The sequence below is a fragment of the Tursiops truncatus genome, chromosome 1 (genome assembly GCF_011762595.2).
Source record: "Tursiops truncatus isolate mTurTru1 chromosome 1, mTurTru1.mat.Y, whole genome shotgun sequence".
In the NCBI taxonomy this organism is placed as follows: Eukaryota; Metazoa; Chordata; class Mammalia; order Artiodactyla; family Delphinidae; genus Tursiops; species Tursiops truncatus.
In genome coordinates, this window is record NC_047034.1 from 70465786 (window position 1) to 70479700 (window position 13915).

Consider the following 13915-nt stretch of genomic DNA (forward strand, 5'->3'; position numbering starts at 1 on the left):
TATCCGTTTACCAACTGATACACATTTGGGCTGCTTCCAGTTTTGGGATATTACCAATAAAGACACTATGAACACACCTGTCTTTGTGTAGACATGTTTTCTCAGGGCTGGGACTAGCGTGAGGCAAGGAAGTCATCGAAGGTTCAAAATTTAAGGAGACACCGACTCTCTGGTCCTACTAGTGCAACCCCGAGAGTTGAATTTTGCTCTCTGGGTTCCTATGTTGCTTCACATAATCTCAGCCTTGTTTTTCACTTCCTTAGGACTGCTGAGTCAATATCTAAGAATAGAACACTGAGTCGTATGGTTAAGTGTACATTTAAAATTACAAGAAATTTCCAAACAAATTCCCAAAGTGGATGTGCCATTTTCACTACCTCCAGCAATGTGTGAGAGCTCGAGTTGCTCCAAATCCTCTCCAACAATTGGTATTTTCAGTCTTCTTGTGTTAGCCATGGTAGGGTTGTGTAGTGGTATCTCAGTGTGATTTGCATTTGCATTTCCCTAATGCTAAATGACGTTAAGCACTTTTCCACCTTTCAGGTGCTTCTTTGCAATTTGTCCTTTAGTGAAGTGTCTTTCAAATTATTTGCTCACATTTTTAGAGGTTGTTCATCAATGGTTCCCTTGCCTCTCAGTATTCCCTCATTTTTGCCAGTTGCTCTGTCAGATTTGGACTCTGTTCTTCAAGCCCATCTGGCTTCAGCTTTTTACCAACAAGCTGTACAACGTTGGGGTATGAATTCAGGTTTTTAAAAAAAGATTCACAGCTCTGATTTTTCTGTATCTCTGTCAATAACAGATTTCTCTCTGCCATACACCTACTTTTCTACGAGGTACCTTGGTCCTTCCCTCATATGTATAGTCTAGCTGCCACCCAGGGATTTAGACAATTTATTTTGTGACTTGGCTCTCACTCCTAGATTGTCATGCTTCCAGATTTTCCTCCTTGAAACTTCCAGCTGCTTGACAACCCTGAACTCTGATTTCTGGTACCTTTAGCTGGCAAGACGGTGGTTTCTCTTGATGTTGTGTTCCGTAGTCATAGCTGGGGAATGGGGCTGGAGAGGGGTGTTGGCAGTGCCCTTGGGGGCACTTCTCCCCTCCACTCTGATGACAAATTGAAATTATAATAAAGTCATCACAGTTCACACAAAAATGGAGTCAGGAGGCCATTGAGGATCTGGTGTCAGACACGTCTCTGCACCACAGAGAACGTGAACTTTCTTTGAACTGTACCAGACCCAAGGACACCACCAGGGCATTCAGAACAACACGTGCCACCTGCAACCTTCTGGTCTCAAGATTCCCCCTTGTAACCATGCGACCATTTCAGACCCCAACCTGTCCTTGCGTAATCGGCACCCTCACTTCCTGCCGTCTTTGATTGTAATTCTTGAGAACTCATGTAATTAACTGTAACCTTGCAGGTTTTGCCCTCATAAGCCTCCGCCATGTTGTAGTCCCATGGAACACAATTCAAGTACTTCTTGAATCTGTGTGTCCCGGGCTGCAGTTCTAACAAGCCCCAATAAACACCTTTTTATTTCAGTCAGGTCTCCGTTTCTAAAGTTTTGGTTAACAACTCTTTCCCAGCTTCTGCATCTACCAGCTCAGGCCCAGCATCTTGGTCTGAGGCTCTGAGAGGTGGAAGCCTTGAGAACGCAGGTTAAGCAGCAGCCGATACAGAAGGGTAAAGTCCCCCGCTTCTCCTCCTGCTGTTGCATCTGATGCCGTGGCCTCATGCAATCAGCACAGAGCCTGGCACAGTGTAGTGCTCAAAAAAGGTTGCCTACTAGTATCATTATTTTGAAGATAAACTTACATGGATGAGTAATACGTGATTATGAAACAGTGTCTTGCATCAAATCCTGGCATCAGCCCTTTTTAGTTGGACTCACGCAGGCAATGTACTTAACCTCCCCGAGCCTCAGTTTCTTCATCTAAAAATAGGGATGACTCTGTCCCCTACCTCACAGGGTCTGCAAGGATAAAATGACATGTTACCTGTAAAACACTTAGGAGACGGCCTGGTACCTAACGAAAGCTAATAAATGTTAGCTATTATTACAGTTAATCCTCCCAAATCCTGCAAGGGTTTTTTGTTGTTGAGGAAACAAAGGCTCAGAGGTTAAATAACTTGTCCAAGGCCACTCAGCCAGTCACTGGTGAGCCAGAACTTCATCTCTTCTACTAAGGAAACACAGAAAAGTCCAGACTGTCTTCCTCATGTCCCCAGTGGAAATGCATCTCTCCAACTCCAGGGCTCTCTGTGCTTCCAGTATAAGACTTATTATAGTGCAACTAACACTGCGGTGACGCCCTCGAGGGCAAGGCCTGGGCCTTACTCATCTTTTGTGTATCAGCACCTGACACCAGTCAGGCCCTGGCAGGTGATCAAGAATGCTTGCTGACTTGAGATGAAGTGAGGTGACTGGGGTTGGAGAGCTGGAAAAGGCAGGGCTGGATGTGAGCCTGTATCTGGGCTGTCAGAGGAAGGAGTCAAGATGACTCCAGGTTTCCAGCCTGGGTGGGTGGGAGAAGGGTGGACCTGTTAACTGAAAACCAGAAGTTGGGAGAGGCTGATGGCTTGGATTTGAGAAAAAAGTGGGGAAAGGGGAGATGCAAAGGTCAGGCTTAGGCAGGTTGTGATGGAGAGATGGGGACCCTTTAATTAGGATCCGGGGCTGTGAAAATCCACTGGCGGCTTCCCCACCCCCTCCCCACATGGACTGGCTTGTGACCTGACTTCAAGGTCCCTGCCCTGGACTTGTTACTAATGGGAGACCCGAGACACACCCAGGAAACCACAGGGCTTAGAACACTTACACAGCCACCTATCAGCGCCCAGGAGAGAAAAGGGTGTCTGGCCATTGTGGCCGGATTGAAGAAGAGCCCTGGAATGAGGGGGTGTGGGGAGGTCAGTCTAGGAGAGCTTCCTGGAGGAGGAGGGAGGAGAAGGCTCAGCTTTGGTCAGGAGGGCAGTTAGCTGCAAAGGAAGGAGACAGAATGTGGGATAGGGGTGCTCACTGCAGGGAAGACGAGGCTTCCCGCCCTTGGCTGGGATTCTGGGCCTGGTCCCCTAAGCCGTCAGCAGGGGAACTGGAGGAGGAATACATCACAGCTGTTGTGAGGGGGCCCGAAGGAGATCTCTAGGGAAACAGGACAAGAATAACCATTCTAATGCCCAGCACCACCCCATGCACGCTGCCTTCTCTCCTGCGGGGGCTTCGCTTTCTGCCACGTGGACACCCCTCACTCTCACTCTCTCCTTCCTCCCTTCCCCATCTTCCCACCCCAGCCGACTGTGAGGGGAGGAACGGCGGGACCACCAGTCCCAGCGCTTGGGGGAGAGTGGGTCTTGCCAGCTGTCTCCTCCCTCCCCTTAGCCCATCACGATCCCTTCCTCCCGGTTCTGACAGAAATATCGGGCACCCGCCCCTCCCTGTCTCCTAGCCCCCTCCCCCTCCCTCCACTGTCCGGCCAGCCCTCAGCCCCTCCCCTGAGCGGGATGTGAGTGATGCAACCCCAAACCCAGAAGTGAAGGGGTGAACGAGGTCCCCTCTCCCTCCCTCTTCGGCCTCTGACGCTGCTCCCTGACGTCCCCCCAGCCCCTCTCTCACCCGGTCCCGCCCCCGCCCCACCCCCCCCGTGCCCTCAGCCCCTCCCCCCGCCCCCGCCCCCGCCCCCGCTCTGCCGTGGGAGGGCCCAGCAGCTCCCTGCCCTGGCCTGGCGGGTGTGAGTCCCTGGAGGGCAGGGGAAGCTCGGCTTCTGGGATTTCCCCGGCCTCTGGCCAGCAGGAAGTCTTCCTCTAGAGAGGGGAAACCTTGCTCCTGGCCTCGGGCCAGCTGCTGAGCAAGACCAAGGTTCAGGGGAGGAGCCTGTTTCCCTGGTCAGCTGGGGACTCCCGCTGACCTCTGCTCCTCAGGTTTGGGGGTTTAGGCCTCAGAGGCCCAGAGAGCGAGGTCAGGGTGGGGGAAGAGGACGAAGGAGACGCTGGGGACAGTGGGGCAGAGAGACTGGGCGCAGACCCCCACCTGCATCAGCCGTCCTGGCTTTCCCTCCCATCCCCGGCCTGTGGAGCGGTGGGGTAGGGGCTCTCTGGACGTTTCTCCTCTCCCCGCTGGGTGTGTGTGCCAGGCGGGTGTGGCCTGGGCACAGGGCGTTGATAAGGGGCCGCGGCAGCACCGCCCGCCGCAGCCCTGCAGGACTCAGGGTGGCCTAGAGCAGAGCGCTGTGCGGGCACAGTCCACCCCGGCCTCGTCCTGACACATCCGGTAACCGGGGGCAGGGAAGGAGGGTGCCTGGAAGTCTTTCTCTGGTGCCTCGGTCTCCGCCTCTCCGAGGCTGTGGAAGGTGATAAGCCCTGCGAGTGGGGCTGGGGGGCGGGGAGCGGCCTCCTTTCCCAGGGGCTCTGGCGGGCAGAGGCCCCCGCTCTCCTCTCCGAATCTCGCCTCTGCCCTTAGTCCCCGGTTGCCCTGTTCCCGGGCTCCAAATGAGCCCCTGGGGACCCCTCAGCAGCAAACACAACAGGGAGAGAGCAAGAGCCAGCCCCCGGGGAGCAGGGCAGACAGCACTCGTGACTGTGCACATTCCACCCCGCCCCGCCCCGCCCTCAGCCACCCCTCCCCATCTCCCACTCCTCCGCCCCTCAAAACCCAGGCGGGGTCCCCTTCTCAGAGATCTTCTTGGGGCTGGGCTGTCCCAGCCGGTAGCTTGGGAAGAGGGGGGAGGGGAGGGGGAGAAGGAGAGGCAGGGAGGTTGGTTGAGACAAAGGGGGCAAGCCTGGGTGGGAAGGAGCCGCTGCGTGGGCTGGAGTTGGGGACAGAGCCAGGTGGCGACAGCCCTGCGGAGCCGAGATCAGGGAGTTTCCGGGGATGAAGGGAGAAGCTGCGCGCTGGGCCAGCGGCCCCTGGTGGAAAGTGCTGCAGCGGCAGCCACCCAGTCTCCCTGCCCTGCTGCTGTGGCCAGTGGGGTGGTCTCTCCTGGATACGTGGACAGAGTGGAGAGCATAGCCCTGCACAGGACCCAGGCAAGGTCCTCACTAGCAAGACCTGGCTTTGAGAAGCTGTACAGGAACCAGGTTCTATTCCAGTGCCCATCGACCCTGTCCACCTCATTTTCTCACCTGACCAGCAAGTGGTAGGTTATCATGCAGTCTTTGAGGCCCCTTCTGGCTCGGGCATCCCGAGATTCCAGGTCAAGATGGATCTGATCTGGCTCCTCGTTACCTGTCTGATCTCAGGTTCTCCTTCCCCTCTTGCCTGCACTCACATCTGCTCCAGCCACGCTGGCCTCCTGTTCCTGGAGCACACCAGGCACGGTCCCCCCTGAGGGCCATTACAAGGGTTGTCACCTCCACCAAGGAAGCTATTCCTTGAGATGTCCACTCCGTCACCGCCTCCCAGTCTTTTCTCAAAAGTCTTTCCTTGGATGAAGCCTGTTCTGACCTTCTGATGTAAAATTAAAACCACTCTCCCAGGTCTGGATCCTCCCTACCCTGCTTTTCCCAGCGCCCTTATCAGCGTCTAACACACTATACCACTTCCTTATTTATCATGACTGTGGTGTAGTGTCTTCCTCCTTCTAATGGAGTGATGAGGGTAGAGGGTTTTGCTGGATTCTTTCATGGATGTGTCCTAAGCACCTGGAGCAGTGACTGGCACACAGTAGGAGCTCATTAATATTTGTGGAAGGAACGAGTATGCCATTGAAGAGGGTCTGGGCTGGGGGCAGACAGGTCTACCTCAGATAGCTCATGGTTAGTGCAGAGATGTGGTTGTGCTACTGACAATAAAATGGGGTTTCGTTGTAAGGAGGACACTGCTGATGAGCTACCATAGGTGGGGAGATGGAGAGGAAGGTGAGGGCTTGTGGGGAGAACAGAGCATAGCTTGGCTCCTGCACTCACTGCATCACATATGTGACCGTGGGATTCCACGTTCCTTCTTATTTTTTCAACCAAAGCCCTCCTGAGCCTCTGCTAAATTAGTGTCTGAATCGTCATATGTTTTGGGAAATGCCAGCTTACAAAATAAAGCTTAACTCTGAGCATGGCCTCCAGGGCCTTCGTGGTCTCTTCCCTTCTCTCCAGACTAGTCTCAAACGTGCCCGACGTTTCACCCATTCCACTCAGTACTCTATTTGCTCACAGTTCCTTCAGCTTCCCCTACGCCCCCACCACCCCCTCTTCAAACTCCTTCCCGCTCAAACACCACTTTCCCCACCCTGCCAGTGTGTATTGTCTACCCTCCATCACTGTGTGTGTCCCATCCAGCCCTGTGTCTCAGTTTCCTTGTTTTGTTTTGTCTTGTCTGCTGCCCCTCTGGACCTGCTCCTCTCAGGCAGGTATGAAGTCTGCTCACTGCATCCCCAGGGCCTGTCCCATGAGCTGCTTCAGGGGACACAGGATGCGTGGAGACAAACAGAAAGGATTCTCACAGCTCTGCATCTGCAGCCTGGGGAAGGGACACCAGCTGCTCCCTCTGTTTCCCCCCGCCCCTTTGGTATCTTTAGTATCTTCCTCTCCATGGACACCTCTCTGCCCTCAAAATGCTCTGGAGTCGGCATCCCAAGCATGACTGGATCTCACGAATGGATTATATTCAAAGATATGAATAAATAACTCACAAAATAGAAAATAAAACCAGCTAAGAAACATTCGAGAACATGTTGTAATTTACTTGTAGTCATAGAAATGCAAATTAAGCAGTGACGTCCCATAGGGTCTGTAATGTGCATCAGGAAATGTAAAATATGTCATCTGCCTCATTACCCACATCCGCGATGAATCCTAACAGAAACCCCCAAATATTGGAAGTACTTTATGCTCCAAAGGTGTTCACAGAACTTTTTGTTAAAGACCTTCTTAGTTGTGAAAAAACAATACAGAAAGAACATAACAATAAATGAATAGCTTAATGAATTATTATAAGGAAACACCCAATATAAGCACCACGGGCCATGAGGTGGCACACCCCGGCACCCCAAGAGTCTCTGTGTGCCCCTTACAAATCACAAGGACCCCCTCACCAGATATAATTACTTCCTTACTTTTCTCCAGAATTTGACCACCTCTGTAGGCATCCACAAACATGGTGATTTACTTGGCCTGTTTGGGAGGTTCACACAAGAGAAGATACAGAGTTTGTGTCCTCTCTCTCCGCTTCTTTCACTCGACATTACAGGAGCCTTTTTCTTGCGTCCCCTGGAGGCAGGTGCATGCATTTCTGTAGACCAGGTAGTTAGGGGCTGAGCTGTAAGGATAATTTGGGAAAACGTATATAAGCTCCTAGCACAGTGCCCTGAACGTGGTGGGCACTTAATACAGTTTCATTCTCCATCCCGCTCTATGACATGAGCCCTGCTCCATTTCTGAAGCAGGATTCTCTCTGCTCCCATCCCCAGTACTGAGCTGCTTCCCGTCCTGCTACTACCACTTCTTACCAGCACCCTGAATCTAGATTCTCTCCCCCTGGCCACCAGGGGCAGTGCAGTCTCAGCACCAGGGTTTTATTCTCTCTGCTCCACACAGAAAGAACCCCCACTCCTGTGAGGGCTCCTTAGGATTTTCTTCCAGCAACAAGACAAAGCCAGTCCAGGTGGAGCCCACACCTCTGTCTCCCACCCTTCATTCTTCACTAAGACCCTTCATTCACAAGACGGTGCTGATTCACATTTCAGAAGATGGATCGTTACCTTACAAATAGGAATGATTTAATCTGTATTTCAGAGGAAGAGAATACTCAGGCTTTGGGGACATTTTTTCAAAGAAGTTGAGGCAAGAGAAAAAAATCTGGAAAGTGGAATGTGTAGGGATGGGAGACAGGGATGGTGGGGAAACAGGGAAACTGCCTGGCTGGGGAGGGGCACTGGTGGGCAGGGTGGAGCCTGAAGAAACAGCCCTGGTGCCTTTGATTCTCTGTCCTTTAACAAAATCACCGTTGTGTCCCACTGCTCAGTTCCAGAGTCTTGTGCCGTTTTGCAAGGCGGGTCTTTTTGTTATTGCCACAACCGCATATCAGGTCCCAGGAAGAATTCCTGAAAATTCATATGATTAAGGAACAGACTTTATCAGGAAAACTTTTGCCAAGAGAAGAGAAGAGAAAGTGACCCTGGCTCTCTCATCACCCCATGGAAATGAGTGGCTGGACCTCAGTGATTTGCTGGACACACAGATTGGGGCTGTGCTCCAGAGGAAGGACGCTGCTCCCTTCTTACAGGGCAAGGGGTGAGAGCAGCCTTGACAGTGAGGGGACAGGCAGTAAGAGTTACGTGCCAGCGATTTATAATAGTTTTCTGGGAGTGCAGGCAGCCCAGCGCCAGGGACCTGGGGGACGTGGGACATTTGTAAGCCCTCTGTCCCGGGGATAGAGCTAAGGACCTCATGGGACGTTGAGGGTGGGTGCAGACTCTCCCAGGAGGAGGATGAACTCCCAATACCAGTTGGGATGGTGTCCAGGAAAACCAGAGTATTCAGTTCTGCTTCTGGCTTTCTAGGAGACCTGGGCAACAGGCAACCAGTGTTCACTGAATCCGTGGATGAAGTCCTGTGTTCAGGTTTGAGGGAACCAGGCTCTTAGCCCGCAGTCACTGTCCCCAGTCCTGAGCCTGCACTGCTCCTGGGTCTGGGCCGTGCTGGGGCAGGGGTGAAGCTGGTGCTCAAGGGGTTAGGTCAGGAGAAGTGGGGAGAGGCAGCCTGGCTGTTAGGACCTCTGGGAACTGGGTGGTTGGCAGGACGAGCAGCAGAGTTCAAAGCAGGCAGGCGCCTCTGAGCACTGACTGGAGTCAGGAATTCCTTCGGGGGAAAGGCTAGCTCAGAGGCCAAGGGGCCTTTATCTTCAGTGATACCTGGTACAAGAATTCTTTGGTGGTTTCAGGTGGAAGCTGCATCATCCTCACATCCAGGAAGCATTTATTCGGCACCCACTACCTGAAGGGCCTGTGGGAGGCCTGAGGACACAAGTGGAAAAGGCTGTCCTGGCCTCAGGGCTCCCTTTCCCATGGAGGCCACAGACCCCGCCTGCAGCTGGACCGGGACCAAAGTCTTCTTGCTGGAAGGTATTAGGCTTGCTGCTCTCCTGTGTTTTCATCACGTGGATGTGGCTGTGACACTGGGCTCTGTCCACATTCCCTGGATCCCGCTGGCCCTGCTCTCCTGGCCTCAGCCCCAGTCTGCTTGGCCCGGCTCTGCTGCCCTGCTTGAGGGGCTTCTCCACACCCCTCCGCGTGGCTGGTAGAGTCTTGATCTGAGTGGTGGGTTTACCGGGAACTCACTGCTGCTGGTTTTGCTCATTACCCTTGCCTTGACTCCTGCCGTGAAAGTCCATCCTCTTAGGGCCTGGCCACGCGACCCACCATCCCCTGCATTCACATCAGCCCTCTGCACACTGAGTTGTATGGCTGGAAGGGGCCGTGGAGGGAGTCATTTCTCCCCCACCCGGTACCATTTGCTTCTCTCCCCAATGCTGAGACCCCCAACCTTACCTGAACCTTACGAGTGAGGAGGGATCTGGGGAAAACCTAGGCAGGCAATAGGCTCACTTACTCCCCTTTTGTCCTTTCCCCCTCAGACTGTCATCCTCCTGGTAAATTTTGATGCATGAGAAGCTGATTTTTTTTCTTTTTAAATTAACTTTAAGTCCATTGCTTTGGTCATTTCTAACATCCCTAGAGCACAACATGTTGGACCAGTCTCCTCCAGTTTACACCTGCCTTGGCCTCTGTCAGGAACGGAGACCCTGGGCCACAGGACCCCCAAGCTACACCTCTTTCCATTCCTGCAGCCCCTTCCCCTCCTGGTGGCTGTGTGTGCTCCACCTGATTCCTGCAGGTCATCTTGCATTCTTCCTCCAAGAGGCCTTCCTGCTTTATTTCAGTTTTCACATGGTCTGTTTTGTTCTCCTTGATGAAAGAAAATGCTTCTTAAGAGCCTCTGTACTGTAGCACATAAAACCTGCACTGAAATGATTTCTGCTTCTATCTCCCCCGCTAGAGTTTGGACTCCTCTAGTAAAGTGACTTTGCCTCCTGTCTTTGCATCCCAGTGGTGCTGCACACAGTTGACACTTACTACATGTTTGCTGAATGTTGACCTGATATTGGAAGACACCCTTTCAGGAAACCGCTAGGACAGTTTCATCTTCAGCCGCCAGGTGGCACTAACGCCCAGGTGCTACGGGTGGGCCGGGAAGGAGGATGCTTTGAGGGAGGCTTAGGGGCTGGTTGCAGGTGGTGCTGGTGGGTCATGGAGTCTTTTCCTTTTCTCCTCCAGACTGTCTTGGTCTTCTTAGAGTTTTATTACAAAGCGCCATAGACTAGATGGCTTAAACAACAGAAATGTATTTTCTTATAATTCCAGAGCCTGTGAAGTCCAAGATCGAGGTGCTGGTTGATGCCCTTCCTGGTGAGGGCCCTCATCCTGGCTTGCTGTCTCCTTGCTGTTTCCTTACACGGTGAAGAGGGAAAGCTTTGCTCTCTCTTCCTCTTCTTATGAGGGCACTAATCTCTGTATTGTATCTCACAGCTTCTACCTGCATATTCGACTGTTTCTGGCAACACTGAACACATCCACTGCTGAAGGAATAGCACACTGCAGCCAGCATCTGGCCCTGGGTAAGTCAAAATGCTGACTATTAAAAGCACTTTAAAGAGCATCACGTACAAAAGCAGGGAATGACTGCACGGGAGTTGCAAGCTGCTGTGCCATGTCTGTGCAGCTCCTTTGTTCTGCAGAAACCTCAATTATTTGTCTCAGATTTTAAGAAAAGATTGCCTTAATGCTACAGGAGAGAAGCAAGGAAATAGACTGCTTTAAAGGAGAAACCAGCACAGAGTTAAAGCCAAATTTTTCTTTCTTTTTTATTTATTGAAGTCTAGTTGAATTATAATATTATGTTAGTTTCAGATGTACAACACAGTGATTTGATATTTTTATAGATTATACTCCAAACAAAGTCATTGTAAGTATTGATTATATTCCCTATGCTATACCTTACATCCTTGTAACTTATTTATTTTACGCCTAGTAGTTCGTGCCTTTTAATCCCCTTCCCCATTTTGTCCTTCTCCCTACCCCCTTCCCTCTTGTAACCACTAGTCTGTTCTCTACGTCTGTGAGTCTGCTTCTGTTTTATTATATTTGTTCATTGCGGGGCTTTTTTTAGAGTGAACAGATGATATTTCAGATAGCCACTCTTCAAGATGAGTCCATTTCCTTGAAAATCGAATCCATATAGATTCATATGCTGTGCTGGCAGGAAGACTGACTGAAACAGCCAAAACCCAAGAGCTAATATTCTTTTGGCCAGAATAATGGAATTATTATTTTCCTAGCTATCAATCTAAGCGAACAGAGCCATCTGTCAGGCAAAGCAAACACACACACCTTAATAACAGAAAGTGCAGTTGCCTTGACAGAACTTGGATTATACTACTAACCAGGGCTGTAAGATGTGTTTTGACCTAGTATATAACGGATGCTTTGGAGGCATTCCCTAATTAGCATTTACTTGCTTAAACTAATTACTCAGATTTCTTCTTCACTAGCTTATTAAACTTTGTTGGATATCAGGCACAAAACGGTTGAATGTGGGCATTGCAGAACAACAAACAGTGGCGTCTCCAGTTCGATACAGTGTTGACACGGTGACACATCAGTTTCAAAATTGGATATTCTTGATACTAGGTCCCAAACAGATTAAGACAAGGCTGAAACTCTGTTAAAGGCTATTACAAAATCGGAGATTTCAATGAGATACAAGAATTCTAATACTGAGTTGACAATAGCCCAGTTTCTATCATTTGATTTGCTGAAGTCCACATGAAATAGATCTACTCTATATGTGACAGCCAGCAGCTTCAATATTCTTCAAGGAGGAGTAAGTGGACTTGGATTTGGTTTCTCAACAGTGAGTAGTCATATTGGTCACTGTTCTTCATCCTCCCTCAACCTTCCTCAAATGCCAAATATCTCTATTATTCACCAATACCTTTCTTGATTTAGCTATTAACCAGCAAACTCACTAACAGCCAAAAGGTTCCAGCTGCTCTGGACTCCCCCTTAGAGTAGTGCCAGCTCCCAGAAGCAACAAGTCTGGGGTAGATCCTGCTTAAGAGGGGACAGACAAATCTTATCTCCATCTTTAGCTCCAAGGGACAAGGTAGGTTATCCAACTTGGCAAATCATCACACAAATACAAAATCCCTCTCACTATGGGAATTCCCTGGCTGTCCGGTGGTTAGGACTCAGCGCCGTCACTGCTGTGGGCCCTGGTTCAATCCCTGGTTGGGGAGCTAAGATCCCGCAAGCTGTGTGATGTGGCCAATAAAAAAATCCCTCTCACTGAAGCTGTGTTTTCCTCATGCCGAACCATTAGAGGAAAAGGGTCAAACTAAGCCAGTCACTTGCAAGAGGGGTAGGTAGATGGAGACTGTTGGAAATGTACAAAATTTTCCTTCTTCATTTAGTGCCAATGCAAAGGCATTCTAGGGACTGCAAAATGTGACTTCCCAAGTGTGCTTCAGATACGTCAATGGCTGGTGCACTAGGGCTTTCCTTCATTGTGTACCTATAACTTTTACTAATGTGTTAGGTAAGGGGCTTTCCATTCGCAGATTCCACGGAGGGTCCTCCCGGCTCATGAAGGCCCTCATTTTCAGATGGCTAAATAATTCGAATGATGGAGGCCTTGTCATGCTGGCTAATGGTGGCTTCAGGAAGAGACAACAACTTGACCAATTCACAGAAGTCAAAATGTTCTTTTCCCTGGCGGAGGAGAGCGGCATCTTGGTATTTCTCCTTTCTCAACACTTGTAAATCAGAAAAATAAAATGTGGATCCATGGCCTTGTCTCCTCATGTACCACATGCTTTATTATAGGTGCTATTACGTGTACACTATGGCTACATGGCAATCCAGTAATCATCTTCACTAAAATTCACAACACCACTAACCATCTCAGTGACAGCCCTCCAATGTAACATCTTGGGGATTTCCTCCCCTTCTTCATCATTTATTTGCCAATATTTCCTTGTTATAAATATCCCCCTAGTGATTTTCCTTGGCAGTCACACCTGTGCTGTCTCCTGTGTGTACCTTGACTATAAATAAGAACAATTCTTTAAAAAGAAAGCCCTTGAAATAATTCCTATAGTTAGAAGGAAAGCCTTGCTATGGGATGAATTCCCAGTCGTATTCGGTAAGTATTGGCTGCGCTGGAAGTGACCCAAGAGGCTCCTAAGTCGACCTTGTTAGGGTCTTGACATCTCTTATTATGCAAACTTTTGAGAATCTGATGATTTAGGAACCCCTTTCTAGAAAAATGCATCCACCTAAAAAAAGCAATAAAGAAAGAAACTATCTCAAAATGAGAACGTTCTCTTAGAAACAGAGGTAAGAACTCAAAGCAGACTCTAGGTCCATCCACCTCACTACAAATAACTTGATTTCATTTCTTTTTATGGCTGAGTAATATTCCATTGTATATAGGTGCCACATCTTCTTTATCCATTCATCTGTTGATGGACACTTAGGTCTGTCATACAGAGTGAAGTAAGTCAGAAAGAGAAAAACAAATACCGTATGCTACACATATATATGCAATCTAAGAAAAACAAAAAAAGAAAAGGTCGTGAAGAACCTAGGGGTAGGATGGGAATAAAGACACAGACCTACTAGAGAATAGACTTGAGGATATGGGGAGGGAGAAGGGTAAACTGGGACAAAGTGAGAGAGTGGTATGGGCATATATACACTACCAAACGTAAAATAGATAGCTAGTGGGAAGCAGCCTCATAGCACAGGGAGATCAGCTCCGTGCTTGGTGACCACCTAGGGAGATGGGATAGGGAGGGTGGGAGGGAGGGAGAGGCAAGAGGGAAGAGATATGGGAACATATGCATATGTATAACTGATT